Below are 13242 nucleotides of genomic sequence, written 5' to 3'. Positions count from 1 at the left end.
GTGTTCTGTGAAATCATCTCACAGAGTTACAGCTTTCCCCTCAAGAAGCCTTTCGCTAAGACAGTTCTTGTGGAATTGGCAAAGTGATATTTGGAAGCCCATAGAGGGCTATGGTGAAAAAGGAAATATCCTCAGAAGAAATCTGGAAAGAAGCTTTCTGAGAAACTGCTTAGTGTTCTGTTAATTCATCTCACATAGTTATATCTGTATTTCGTGGATCTCTTTGCTAGCCTTATTTCTGTGGAATCTGAGAACAGATATTTCGGATCCCTTGGAAGACTATAGGGCCAAAGGAAATATCCTCCGATAACAAAGAGAAAGAAGCTTTCTGAGAAACTTCTTTGTGTTCTGTGAAATCATCTCACAGAGTTACAGCTTTCCCCTCAAGAAGCCTTTCGCTAAGACAGTTCTTGTGGAATTCGCAAAGTGATATTTGGAAGCCCATAGAGGGCTATGGTGAAAAAGGAAATATCCTCAGATGAAATCTGGAAAGAAGCTTTCTCAGAAACTGCTTAGTGTTCTGTTAATTCATCTCACAGAGTTACATCTGTATTTCGTGGATCTCTTTGCTAGCCTTATTTCTGTGGAATCTGATAACAGATATTTCGGATCCCCTGGAAGACTATAGGCCCAAATGAAATATCCTCGGATAACAAAGAGAAAGAAGCTTTCTGAGGAAATTCTTTGTGTTCTGTGAAATCATCTCACAGAGTTACAGCATTCCCCTCAAGAAGCCTTTCGCTAAGACAGTTCTTGTGGAATTGGCAAAGTGATATTTGGAAGCCCAAAGAGGGCTCTGGTTAAAAAGGAAATATCCTCAGATGAAATCTGGAAAGCATCTTTCTGAGAAACTGCTTAGTGTTCTGTTAATTCATCTCACATAGTTATATCTGTATTTCGTGGATCTCTTTGCTAGCCTTATTTCTGTGGAGTCTGAGAACAGATATTTCGGATCCCTTGGAAGACTATAGGGCCAAGGGAAATATCCTCCGATAACAAAGAGAAAGAAGCTTTCTGAGAAACTTCTTTGTGTTCTGTGAAATCATCTCACAGAGCTACAGCTTTCCCCTCAAGAAGCCTTTCGCTAAGACAGTTCTTGTGGAATTGGCAAAGTGATATTTGGAAGCCCATAGAGGGCTATGGTGAAAAAGGAAATATCCTCAGATGAAATCTGGAAAGAAGCTTTCTGAGAAACTGCTTAGTGTTCTGTTAATTCATCTCACAGAGTTACATCTGTATTTCGTGGATCTCTTTGCTAGCCTTATTTCTGTGGAATCTGAGAACAGATATTTCGGATCCCTTGGAAGACTATAGGGCCAAAGGAAATATCCTCCGATAACAAAGAGAAAGAAGCTTTCTGAGAAACTTCTTTGTGTTCTGTGAAATCATCTCACAGACTTACAGCTTTCCCCTCAAGAAGCCTTTCGCTAAGACAGTTCTTGTGGAATTGGCAAAGTGATATTTGGAAGCCCATAGAGGGCTATGGTGAAAAAGGAAATATCCTCAGATGAAATCTTGAAAGAAGCTTTCTGAGAAACTGCTTAGTGTTCTGTTAATTCATCTCACAGAGTTACATCTGTATTTCGTGGATCTCTTTGCTAGCCTTATTTCTGTGGAATCTGAGAACAGATATTTCGGATCCCTTGGAAGACTATAGGGTCAAAGGAAATATCCTCCGATAACAAAGAGAAAGAAGCTTTCTGAGAAACTTCTTTGTGTTCTGTGAAATCATCTCACAGAGTTACAGCTTTCCCCTCAAGAAGCCTTTCGCTAAGACAGTTCTTGTGGAATTGGCAAAGTGATATTTGGAAGCCCATAGAGGGCTATGGTGAAAAAGGAAATATCCTCAGATGAAATCTGGAAAGAAGCTTTCTGAGAAACTGCTTAGTGTTCTGTTAATTCATCTCACGGAGTTACATCTGTATTTCGTGGATCTCTTTGCTAGCCTTATTTCTGTGGAATCTGAGAACAGATATTTCGGATCCCTTGGAAGACTATAGGGCCAAAGGAAATATCCTCCGATAACAAAGAGAAAGAAGCTTTCTGAGAAACTTCTTTGTGTTCTGTGAAATCATCTCACAGAGTTACAGCTTTCCCCTCAAGAAGCCTTTCGCTAAGACAGTTCTTGTGGAATTGGCAAAGTGATATTTGGAAGCCCATAGAGGACTATGGTGAAAAAGGAAATATCCTCCGTTGAAATGTGGAAAGAAGCTTTCTGAGAAACGGCTTAGTGTTCTGTTAATTCATCTCACTGAGTTACATCTGTATTTCATGGATCTCTTTGCTTGCCTTATTTCTGTGGAATCTGAGAACAGATATTTCGGATCCCTTGGAAGACTATAGGGCCAAATGAAATATCCTCGGATAACAAAGAGAAAGAAGCTTTCTGAGGAAATTCTTTGTGTTCTGTGAAATCATCTCACAGAGTTACAGCATTCCCCTCAAGAAGCCTTTCGCTAAGCCAGTTCTTGTGGAATTGGCAAAGTGATATTTGGAAGCCCCTAGAGGGCTATGGTGAAAAAGGAAATATCCTCACATGAAATCTGGAAAGAAGTTTTCTGAGAAACTGCTTAGTGTTCTGTTAATTCATCTCACAGAGTTACATCTGTATTTCGTGGATCTCTTTGCTAGCCTTATTTCTGTGGAATCTGAGAACAGATATTTCGGATCCCTTGGAAGACTATAGGGCCAAAGGAAATATCCTCCGATAACAAAGAGAAAGAAGCTTTCTGAGAAACTTCTTTGTGTTCTGTGAAATCATCTCACAGAGTTACAGCTTTCCCCTCAAGAAGCCTTTCGCTAAGACAGTTCTTGTGGAATTGACAAAGTGATATTTGGAAGCCCCTAGAGGGCTATGGTGAAAAAGGAAATATCCTCAGATGAAATCTGGAAAGAAGCTTTCTGAGAAACTGCTTAGTGTTCTGTTAATTCATCTCACAGAGTTACATCTGTATTTCGTGGATCTCTTTGCTAGCCTTATTTCTGTGGAATCTGAGAACAGATATTTCGGATCCCTTGGAAGACTATAGGGCCAAAGGAAATATCCTCCGATAACAAAGAGAAAGAAGCTTTCTGAGAAACTTCTTTGTGTTCTGTGAAATCATCTCACAGAGTTACAGCTTTCCCCTCAAGAAGCCTTTCGCTAAGACAGTTCTTGTGGAATTGGCAAAGTGATATTTGGAAGCCCATAGAGGGCTATGGTGAAAAAGGAAATATCCTCAGATGAAATCTTGAAAGAAGCTTTCTGAGAAACTGCTTAGTGTTCTGTTAATTCATCTCACAGAGTTACATCTGTATTTCGTGGATCTCTTTGCTAGCCTTATTTCTGTGGAATCTGAGAACAGATATTTCGGATCCCTTGGAAGACTATAGGGTCAAAGGAAATATCCTCCGATAACAAAGAGAAAGAAGCTTTCTGAGAAACTTCTTTGTGTTCTGTGAAATCATCTCACAAAGTTACAGCTTTCCCCTCAAGAAGCCTTTCGCTAAGACAGTTCTTGTGGAATTGGCAAAGTGATATTTGGAAGCCCATAGAGGGCTATGGTGAAAAAGGAAATATCCTCAGATGAAATCTGGAAAGAACCTTTCTGAGAAACTGCTTAGTGTTCTGTTAATTCATCTCACAGAGTTACATCTGTATTTCGTGGATCTCTTTGCTAGCCTTATTTCTGTGGAATCTGAGAACAGATATTTCGGATCCCTTGGAAGACTATAGGGCCAAAGGAAATATCCTCCGATAACAAAGAGAAAGAAGCTTTCTGAGAAACTTCTTTGTGTTCTGTGAAATCATCTCACAGAGTTACAGCTTTCCCCTCAAGAAGCCTTTCGCTAAGACAGTTCTTGTGGAATTGGCAAAGTGATATTTGGAAGCCCATAGAGGACTATGGTGAAAAAGGAAATATCCTCCGTTGAAATGTGGAAAGAAGCTTTCTGAGAAACTGCTTACTGTTCTGTTAATTCATCTCACTGAGTTACATCTGTATTTCGTGGATCTCTTTGCTTGCCTTATTTCTGTGGAATCTGAGAACAGATATTTCGGATCCCTTGGAAGACTATAGGGCCAAAGGAAATATCCTTGGATAACAAAGAGAAAGAAGCTTTCTGAGGAAATTCTTTGTGTTCTGTGAAATCATCTCACAGAGTTACAGCATTCCCCTCAAGAAGCCTTTCGCAAAGCCAGTTCTTGTGGAACTGGCAAAGTGATATTTGGAAGCCCCTAGAGGGCTATGGTGAAAAAGGAAATATCCTCACATGAAATCTGGAAAGAAGCTTTCTGAGAATCTGCTTAGTGTTCTGTTAATTCATCTCACAGAGTTACATCTGTATTTCGTGGATCTCTTTGCTAGCCTTATTTCTGTGGAATCTGACAACAGATATTTCGGATCCCTTGGAAGACTATAGGGCCAAAGGAAATATCCTCCGATAACAAAGAGAAAGAAGCTTTCTGAGAAACTTCTTTGTGTTCTGTGAAATCATCTCACAGAGTTACAGCTTTCCCCTCAAGAAGCCTTTCGCTAAGACAGTTCTTGTGGAATTGGCAAAGTGATATTTGGAAGCCCATAGAGGGCTATGGTGAAAAAGGAAATATCCTCAGATGAAATCTGGAAAGAAGCTTTCTGAGAAACTGCTTAGTGTTCTGTTAATTCATCTCACAGACTTACAACTGTATTTCGTGGATCTCTTTGCTAGCCTTATTTCTGTGGAATCTGAGAACAGATATTTCGGATCCCTTGGAAGACTATAGGGCCAAAGGAAATATCCTCCGATAACAAAGAGAAAGAAGCTTTCTGAGAAACTTCTTTGTGTTCTGTGAAATCATCTCACAGAGTTACAGCTTTCCCCTCAAGAAGCCTTTCGCTACGACAGTTCTTGTGGAATTGGCAAAGTGATATTTGGAAGCCCATAGAGGGCTATGGTGAAAAAGGAAATATCCTCAGATGAAATTTGGAAAGAAGCTTTCTCAGAAACTGCTTAGTGTTCTGTTAATTCATCTCACAGAGTTACATCTGTATTTCGTGGATCTCTTTGCTAGCCTTATTTCTGTGGAATCTGAGAACAGATATTTAGGATCCCTTGGAAGACTATAGGGCCAAAGGAAATATCCTCCGATAACAAAGAGAAAGAAGCTTTCTGAGAAACTTCTTTGTGTTCTGTGAAATCATCTCACAGAGTTACAGCTGTCCCCTCAAGAAGCCTTTCGCAAAGCCAGTTCTTGTGGAACTGGCAAAGTGATATTTGGAAGCCCCTAGAGGGCTATGGTGAAAAAGGAAATATCCTCACATGAAATCTGGAAAGAAGCTTTCTGAGAAACTGCTTAGTGTTCTGTTAATTCATCTCACAGAGTTACATCTGTATTTCGTGGATCTCTTTGCTAGCCTTATTTCTGTGGAATCTGACAACAGATATTTCGGATCCCTTGGAAGACTATAGGGCCAAAGGAAATATCCTCCGATAACAAAGAGAAAGAAGCTTTCTGAGAAACTTCTTTGTGTTCTGTGAAATCATCTCACAGAGTTACAGCTTTCCCCTCAAGAAGCCTTTCGCTAAGACAGTTCTTGTGGAATTGGCAAAGTGATATTTGGAAGCCCATAGAGGGCTATGGTGAAAAAGGAAATATCCTCACATGAAATCTGGAAAGAAGCTTTCTGAGAAACTGCTTAGTGTTCTGGTAATTCATCTCACAGAGTTACATCTGTATTTCGTGGATCTCTTTGCTAGCCTTATTTCTGTGGAATCTGAGAACAGATATTTCGGATCCCTTGGAAGACTATAGGGTCAAAGGAAATATCCTCCGATAACAAAGAGAAAGAAGCTTTCTGAGAAACTTCTTTGTGTTCTGTGAAATCCTCTCACAGAGTTACAGCTTTCCCCTCAAGAAGCCTTTCGCTAAGACAGTTCTTGTGGAATTGGCAAAGTGATATTTGGAAGCCCGTAGAGGGCTATGGTGAAAAAGGAAATATCCTCACATGAAATCTGGAAAGAAGCTTTCTGAGAAATTGCTTAGTGTTCTGTTAATTCATCTCACAGACTTACATCTGTATTTCGTGGATCTCTTTGCTAGCCTTATTTCTGTGGAATCTGACAACAGATATTTCGGATCCCTTGGAAGACTATAGGGCCAAAGGAAATATCCTAAGATAACAAAGAGAAAGAAGCTTTCTGAGAAACTTCTTTGTGTTCTGTGAAATCATCTCACAGAGTTACAGCTTTCCCCTCAAGAAGCCTTTCGCTAAGACAGTTCTTGTGGAATTGGCAAAGTGATATTTGGAAGCCCATAGAGGGCTATGGTGAAAAAGGAAATATCCTCACATGAAATCTGGAAAGAAGCTTTCTGAGAAACTGCTTAGTGTTCTGTTAATTCATCTCACAGAGTTACATCTGTATTTCGTGGATCTCTTTGCTAGCCTTATTTCTGTGGAATCTGAGAACAGATATTTCGGATCCCTTGGAAGACTATAGGGCCAAAGGAAATATCCTCCGATAACAAAGAGAAAGAAGCTTTCTGAGAAACTTCTTTGTGTTCTGTGAAATCATCTCACAGAGTTACAGCTTTCCCCTCAAGAAGCCTTTCTCTAAGACAGTTCTTGTGGAATTGGCAAAGTGATATTTGGAAGCCCATAGAGGGCTATGGTGAAAAAGGAAATATCCTCAGATGAAATCTGGAAAGAAGCTTTCTGAGAAACTGCTTAGTGTTCTGTTAATTCATCTCACAGAGTTACATCTGTATTTCGTGGATCTCTTTGCTAGCCTTATTTCTGTGGAATCTGAGAACAGATATTTCGGATCCCTTGGAAGACTATAGGGCCAAAGGAAATATCCTCCGATAACAAAGAGAAAGAAGCTTTCTGAGAAACTTCTTTGTGTTCTCTGAAATCATCTCACAGACTTACAGCTTTCCCCTCAAGAAGCCTTTCCCTAAGCCAGTTCTTGTGGAATTGGCAAAGTGATATTTGGAAGCCCATAGAGGGCTATGGTGAAAAAGGAAATATCCTCAGATGCAATATGGAAAGAAGCTTTCTGAGAAACTGCTTAGTGTTCTGTTAATTCATCTCACAGACTTACATCTGTATTTCGTGGATCTCTTTGCTAGCCTTATTTCTGTGGAATCTGAGAACAGATATTTCGGAACCCTTGGAAGACTATAGGGCCAAAGGAAATATCCTCCGATAACAAAGAGAAAGAAGCTTTCTGAGAAACTTCTTTGTGTTCTGTGAAATCATCTCACAGAGTTACAGCTTTCCCCTCAAGAAGCCTTTCGCTAAGACACTTCTTGTGGAATTGGCAAAGTGATATTTGGAAGCCCATAGAGGGCTATGGTGAAAAAGGAAATATCCTCAGATGAAATTTGGAAAGAAGCTTTCTCAGAAACTGCTTAGTGTTCTGTTAATTCATCTCACAGAGTTACATCTGTATTTCGTGGATCTCTTTGCTAGCCTTATTTCTGTGGAATCTGAGAACAGATATTTCGGATCCCTTGGAAGACTATAGGGCCAAAGGAAATATCCTCCGATAACAAAGAGAAAGAAGCTTTCTGAGAAACTTCTTTGTGTTCTGTGAAATCATCTCACAGAGTTACAGCTGTCCCCTCAAGAAGCCTTTCGCTAAGACAGTTCTTGTGGAATTGGCAAAGTGATATTTGGAAGCCCATAGAGGGCTATGGTGAAAAAGGAAATATCCTCAGATGAAATCTGGAAAGAAGCTTTCTGAGAAACTGCTTAGTGTTCTGTTAATTCATCTCACAGAGTTACATCTGTATTTCTTGGATCTCTTTGCTAGCCTTATTTCTGTGGAATCTGAGAACAGATATTTCGGATCCCTTGGAAGACTATAGGGCCAAAGGAAATATCCTCCGATAACAAAGAGAAAGAAGCTTTCTGAGAAACTTCTTTGTGTTCTGTGAAATCATCTCACAGAGTTACAGCTTTCCCCTCAAGAAGCCTTTCGCTCAGACAGTTCTTGTGGAATTGGCAAAGTGATATTTGGAAGCCCACAGAGGGCTATGGTGAAAAAGGAAATGTCCTCAGATGAAATCTGGAAAGAAGCTTTCTGAGAAACTGCTTATTGTTCTGTTAATTCATCTCACAGAGTTACATCTGTATTTCGTGTATCTCTTTGCTAGCCTTATTTCTGTGGAATCTGAGAACAGATATTTCGGATCCCTTGGAAGACTATAGGGCCAAAGGAAATATCCTCCGATAACAAAGAGAAAGAAGCTTTCTGAGAAACTTCTTTGTGTTCTGTGAAATCATCTCACAGAGTTACAGCTTTCCCGTCAAGAAGCCTTTCGCTAAGACAGTTCTTGTGGAATTGGCAAAGTGATATTTGGAAGCCCATAGAGGGCTATGGTGAAAAAGGAAATATCCACAGATGAAATCTGGAAAGAAGCTTTCTGAGAAACTGCTTAGTGTTCTGTTAATTCATCTCACATAGTTATATCTGTATTTCGTGGATCTCTTTGCTAGCCTTATTTCTGTGGATTCTGAGAACAGATATTTCGGATCCCTTGGAAGACTATAGGGCCAAAGGAAATATCCTCCGATAACAAAGAGAAAGAAGCTTTCTGAGAAACTTCTTTGTGTTCTGTGAAATCATCTCACAGAGTTACAGCTTTCCCCTCAAGAAGCCTTTCGCTAAGACAGTTCTTGTGGAATTGGCAAAGTGATATTTGGAAGCCCATAGAGGGCTATGGTGAAAAAGGAAATATCCTCAGATGAAATCTGGAAAGAAGCTTTCTGAGAAACTGCTTAGTGTTCTGTTAATTCATCTCACAGAGTTACATCTGTATTTCGTGGATCTCTTTGCTAGCCTTATTTCTGTGGAATCTGAGAACAGATATTTCGGATCCCTTGGAAGACTATAGGGCCAAAGGAAATATCCTCCGATAACAAACAGAAAGAAGCTTTCTGAGAAACTTCTTTGTGTTCCGTGAAATCATCTCACAGAGTTACAGCTTTCCCCTCAAGAAGCCTTTCGCTAAGACAGTTCCTGTGGAATTGGCAAAGTGATATTTGGAAGCCCATAGAGGGCTATGGTGAAAAAGGAAATATCCTCAGATGAAATCTGGAAAGAAGCTTTCTGAGAAACTGCTTAGTGTCTGTTAATTCATCTCACAGAGTTACATCTGTATTTCGTAGATCTCTTTGCTAGCCTTATTTCTGTGGAATCTGAGAACAGATATTTCGGATCCCTTGGAAGACTATAGGGCCAAAGGAAATATCCTCCGATAACAAACAGAAAGAAGCCTTCTGAGAAACTTCTTTGTGTTCCGTGAAATCATCTCACAGAGTTACAGCTTTCCCCTCAAGAAGCCTTTCACTAAGCCAGTTCTTGTGGAATTGGCAAAGTGATATTTGGAAGCCCATAGAGGGCTATGGTGAAAAAGGAAATATCCTCCGATGAAATGTGGAAAGAAGCTTTCTGAGAAACTGCTTAGTGTTCTGTTAATTCATCTCACAGAGTTACATCTGTATTTCGTGGATCTCTTTGCTAGCCTTATTTCTGTGGAATCTGAGAACAGATATTTCGGATCCTTTGGAAGACTATAGGGCCAAAGGAAATATCCTCCGATAACCAAGAGAAAGAAGCTTTCTGAGAAACTTCTTTGTGTTCTGTGAAATCATCTCACAGAGTTACAGCTTTCCCCTCAAGAAGCCTTTCCCTAAGCCAGTTCTTGTGGAATTGGCAAAGTGATATTTGGAAGCCCATAGAGGGCTATGGTGAAAAAGGAAATATCCTCAGATGAAATCTGGAAAGAAGCTTTCTGAGAAACTGCTTAGTGTTCTGTTAATTCATCTCACAGAGTTACATCTGTATTTCGTGGATCTCTTTGCTAGCCTTATTTCTGTGGAATCTGAGAACAGATATTTCGGAACCCTTGGAAGACTATAGGGCCAAAGGAAATATCCTCCGATAAGAAAGAGAAAGAAGCTTTCTGAGAAACTTCTTTGTGTTCTGTGAAATCATCTCACAGAATTACAGCTTTCCCCTCAAGAAGCCTTTCGCTAAGACAGTTCTTGTGGAATTGGCAAAGTGATATTTGGAAGCCCATAGAGGGCTATGGTGAAAAAGGAAATATCCTCAGATGAAATCTGGAAAGAAGCTTTCTGAGAAACTGCTTAGTGTTCTGTTAATTCATCTCACAGAGTTACATCTGTATTTCGTGGATCTCTTTGCTAGCCTTATTTCTGTGGAATCTGAGAACAGATATTTCGGAACCCTTGGAAGACTATAGGGCCAAAGGAAATATCCTCCGATAACAAAGAGAAAGAAGCTTTCTGAGAAACTTCTTTGTGTTCTGTGAAATCATCTCACAGAGTTACAGCTTTCCCCTCAAGAAGCCTTTCGCTAAGACAGTTCTTGTGGAATTGGCAAAGTGATATTTGGAAGCCACTAGGGGGCTATGGTGAAAAAGGAAATATCCTCAGATGAAATCTGGAAAGAGCTTTCTCAGAAACTGCTTAGTGTTCTGTTAATTCATCTCACAGACTTACATCTGTATTTCGTGGATCTCTTTGCTAGCCTTATTTCTGTGGAATCTGAGAACAGATATTTCGGATCCCTTGGAAGACTATAGGGCCAAAGGAAATATCCTCCGATAACAAAGAGAAAGAAGCTTTCTGAGAAACTTCTTTGTGTTCCGTGAAATCATCTCACAGAGTTACAGCTTTCCCTTCAAGAAGCCTTTCGCTAAGACAGTTCTTGTGGAATTGGCAAAGTGATATTTGGAAGCCCATAGAGGGCTATGGTGAAAAAGGAAATATCCTCAGATGAAATATGGAAAGAAGCTTTCTGAGAAACTGCTTAGTGTTCTGTTAATTCATCTCACAGAGTTACATCTGTATTTCGTGGATCTCTTTGCTAGCCTTATTTCTGTGGAATCTGAGAACAGATATTTCGGAACCCTTGGAAGACTATAGGGCCAAAGGAAATATCCTCCGATAACAAACAGAAAGAAGCTTTCTGAGAAACTTCTTTGTGTTCTGTGAAATCATCTCACAGAGTTACAGCTTTCCCCTCAAGAAGCCTTTCGCTAAGACAGTTCTTGTGGAATTGGAAAAGTGATATTTGGAAGCCCATAGAGGACTATGGTGGAAAAGGAAATATCCTCCGATGAAATGTGGAAAGAAGCTTTCTGAGAAACTGCTTAGTGTTCTGTTAATTCATCTCACAGAGTTACATCTGTATTTCGTGGATCTCTTTGCTAGCCTTATTTCTGTGGAATCTGAGAACAGATATTTCGGATCCCTTGGAAGACTATAGGGCAAAGTGAATTATCCTCCGATAACAAAGAGAAAGAAGCTTTCTGAGGAAATTCTTTGTGTTCTGTGAAATCATCTCACAGAGTTACAGCATTCCCCTCAAGAAGCCTTTCGCTAAGCCAGTTCTTGTGGAATTGGCAAAGTGATATTTGGAAGCCCATAGAGGGCTATGGTGAAAAAGGAAATATCCTCAGATGAAATCTGGAAAGAAGCTTTCTGAGAAACTGCTTAGTGTTCTGTTAATTCATCTCACAGAGTTACATCTGTATTTCGTGGACCTCTTTGCTAGCCTTATTTCTGTGGAATCTGAGAACAGATATTTCGGATCCCTTGGAAGACTATAGGGCCAAAGGAAATATCCTCCGATAAAAAAGAGAAAGAAGGTTTCTGAGAAACTTCTTTGTGTTCTGTGAAATCATCTCACAGAGTTACAGCTTTCCCCTCAAGAAGCCTTTCCCTAAGCCAGTTCTTGTGGAATTCGCAAAGTGATATTTGGAAGCCCACAGAGGGCTATGGTGAAAAAGGAAATATCCTCAGATGAAATCTGGAAAGAAGCTTTCTGAGAAACTGCTTATTGTTCTGTTAATTCATCTCACAGAGTTACATCTGTATTTCGTGTATCTCTTTGCTAGCCTTATTTCTGTGGAATCTGAGAACAGATATTTCGGATCCCTTGGAAGACTATAGGGCCAAAGGAAATATCCTCCGATAACAAAGAGAAAGAAGCTTTCTGAGAAACTTCTTTGTGTTCTGTGAAATCATCTCACAGAGTTACAGCTTTCCCCTCAAAAAGCCTTTCGCTAAGACAGTTCTTGTGGAATTGGCAAAGTGATATTTGGAAGCCCATAGAGGACTATGGTGAAAAAGGAAATATCCTCAGATGAAATCTGGAAAGAAGCTTTCTGAGAAACTGCTGAATGTTCTGTTAATTCATCTCACAGAGTTACATCTGTATTTCGTGGATCTCTTTGCTTGCCTTATTTCTGTGGAATCTGAGAACAGATATTTCGGATCCCTTGGAAGACTATAGAGCCAAATGAAATATCCTCGGATAACAAAGAGAAAGAAGCTTTCTGAGGAAATTCTTTGTGTTCTGTGAAATCATCTCACAGAGTTACAGCATTCCCCTCAAGAAGCCTTTCGCTAAGCCAGTTCTTGTGGAATTGGCAAAGTGATATTTGGAAGCCCATAGAGGGCTATGGTGAAAAAGGAAATATCCTCACATGAAATCTGGAAAGAAGCTTTCTGAGAAACTGCTTAGTGTTCTGTTAATTCATCTCACAGAGTTACATCTGTATTTCGTGGATCTCTTTGCTTGCCTTATTTCTATGGAATCTGAGAACAGATATTTCGGATCCCTTGGAAGACTATAGGGTCAAAGGAAATATCCTCCGATAACAAAGAGAAAGAAGCTTTCTGAGAAACTTCTTTGTGTTCTGTGAAATCCTCTCACAGAGTTACAGCTTTCCCCTCAAGAAGCCTTTCGCTAAGACCGTTCTTGTGGAATTGGCAAAGTGATATTTGGAAGCCCGTAGAGGGCTATGGTGAAAAAGGAAATATCCTCACATGAAATCTGGAAAGAAGCTTTCTGAGAAACTGCTTAGTGTTCTGTTAATTCATCTCACAGACTTACATCTGTATTTCGTGGATCTCTTTGCTAGCCTTATTTCTGTGGAATCTGAGAACAGATATTTCGGATCCCTTGGAAGACTATAGGGCCAAAGGAAATATCCTCCGATAAGAAAGAGAAAGAAGCTTTCTGAGAAACTTCTTTGTGTTCTGTGAAATCATCTCACAGAGTTACAGCTTTCCCCTCAAGAAGCCTTTCTCTAAGACAGTTCTTGTGGAATTGGAAAAGTGATATTTGGAAGCCCATAGAGGGCTATGGTGAAAAAGGAAATATCCTCAGATGAAATCTGGAAAGAAGCTTTCTGAGAAACTGCTTAGTGTTCTGTTAATTCATCTCACAGAGTTACATCTGTAT

This window comes from Macaca nemestrina, chromosome 13 (assembly GCF_043159975.1).
Source record: "Macaca nemestrina isolate mMacNem1 chromosome 13, mMacNem.hap1, whole genome shotgun sequence".
Taxonomy (NCBI): Eukaryota; Metazoa; Chordata; class Mammalia; order Primates; family Cercopithecidae; genus Macaca; species Macaca nemestrina.
The sequence above is the reverse complement of the archived record's forward strand: the minus strand, read 5'-3'. Positions refer to the sequence as shown.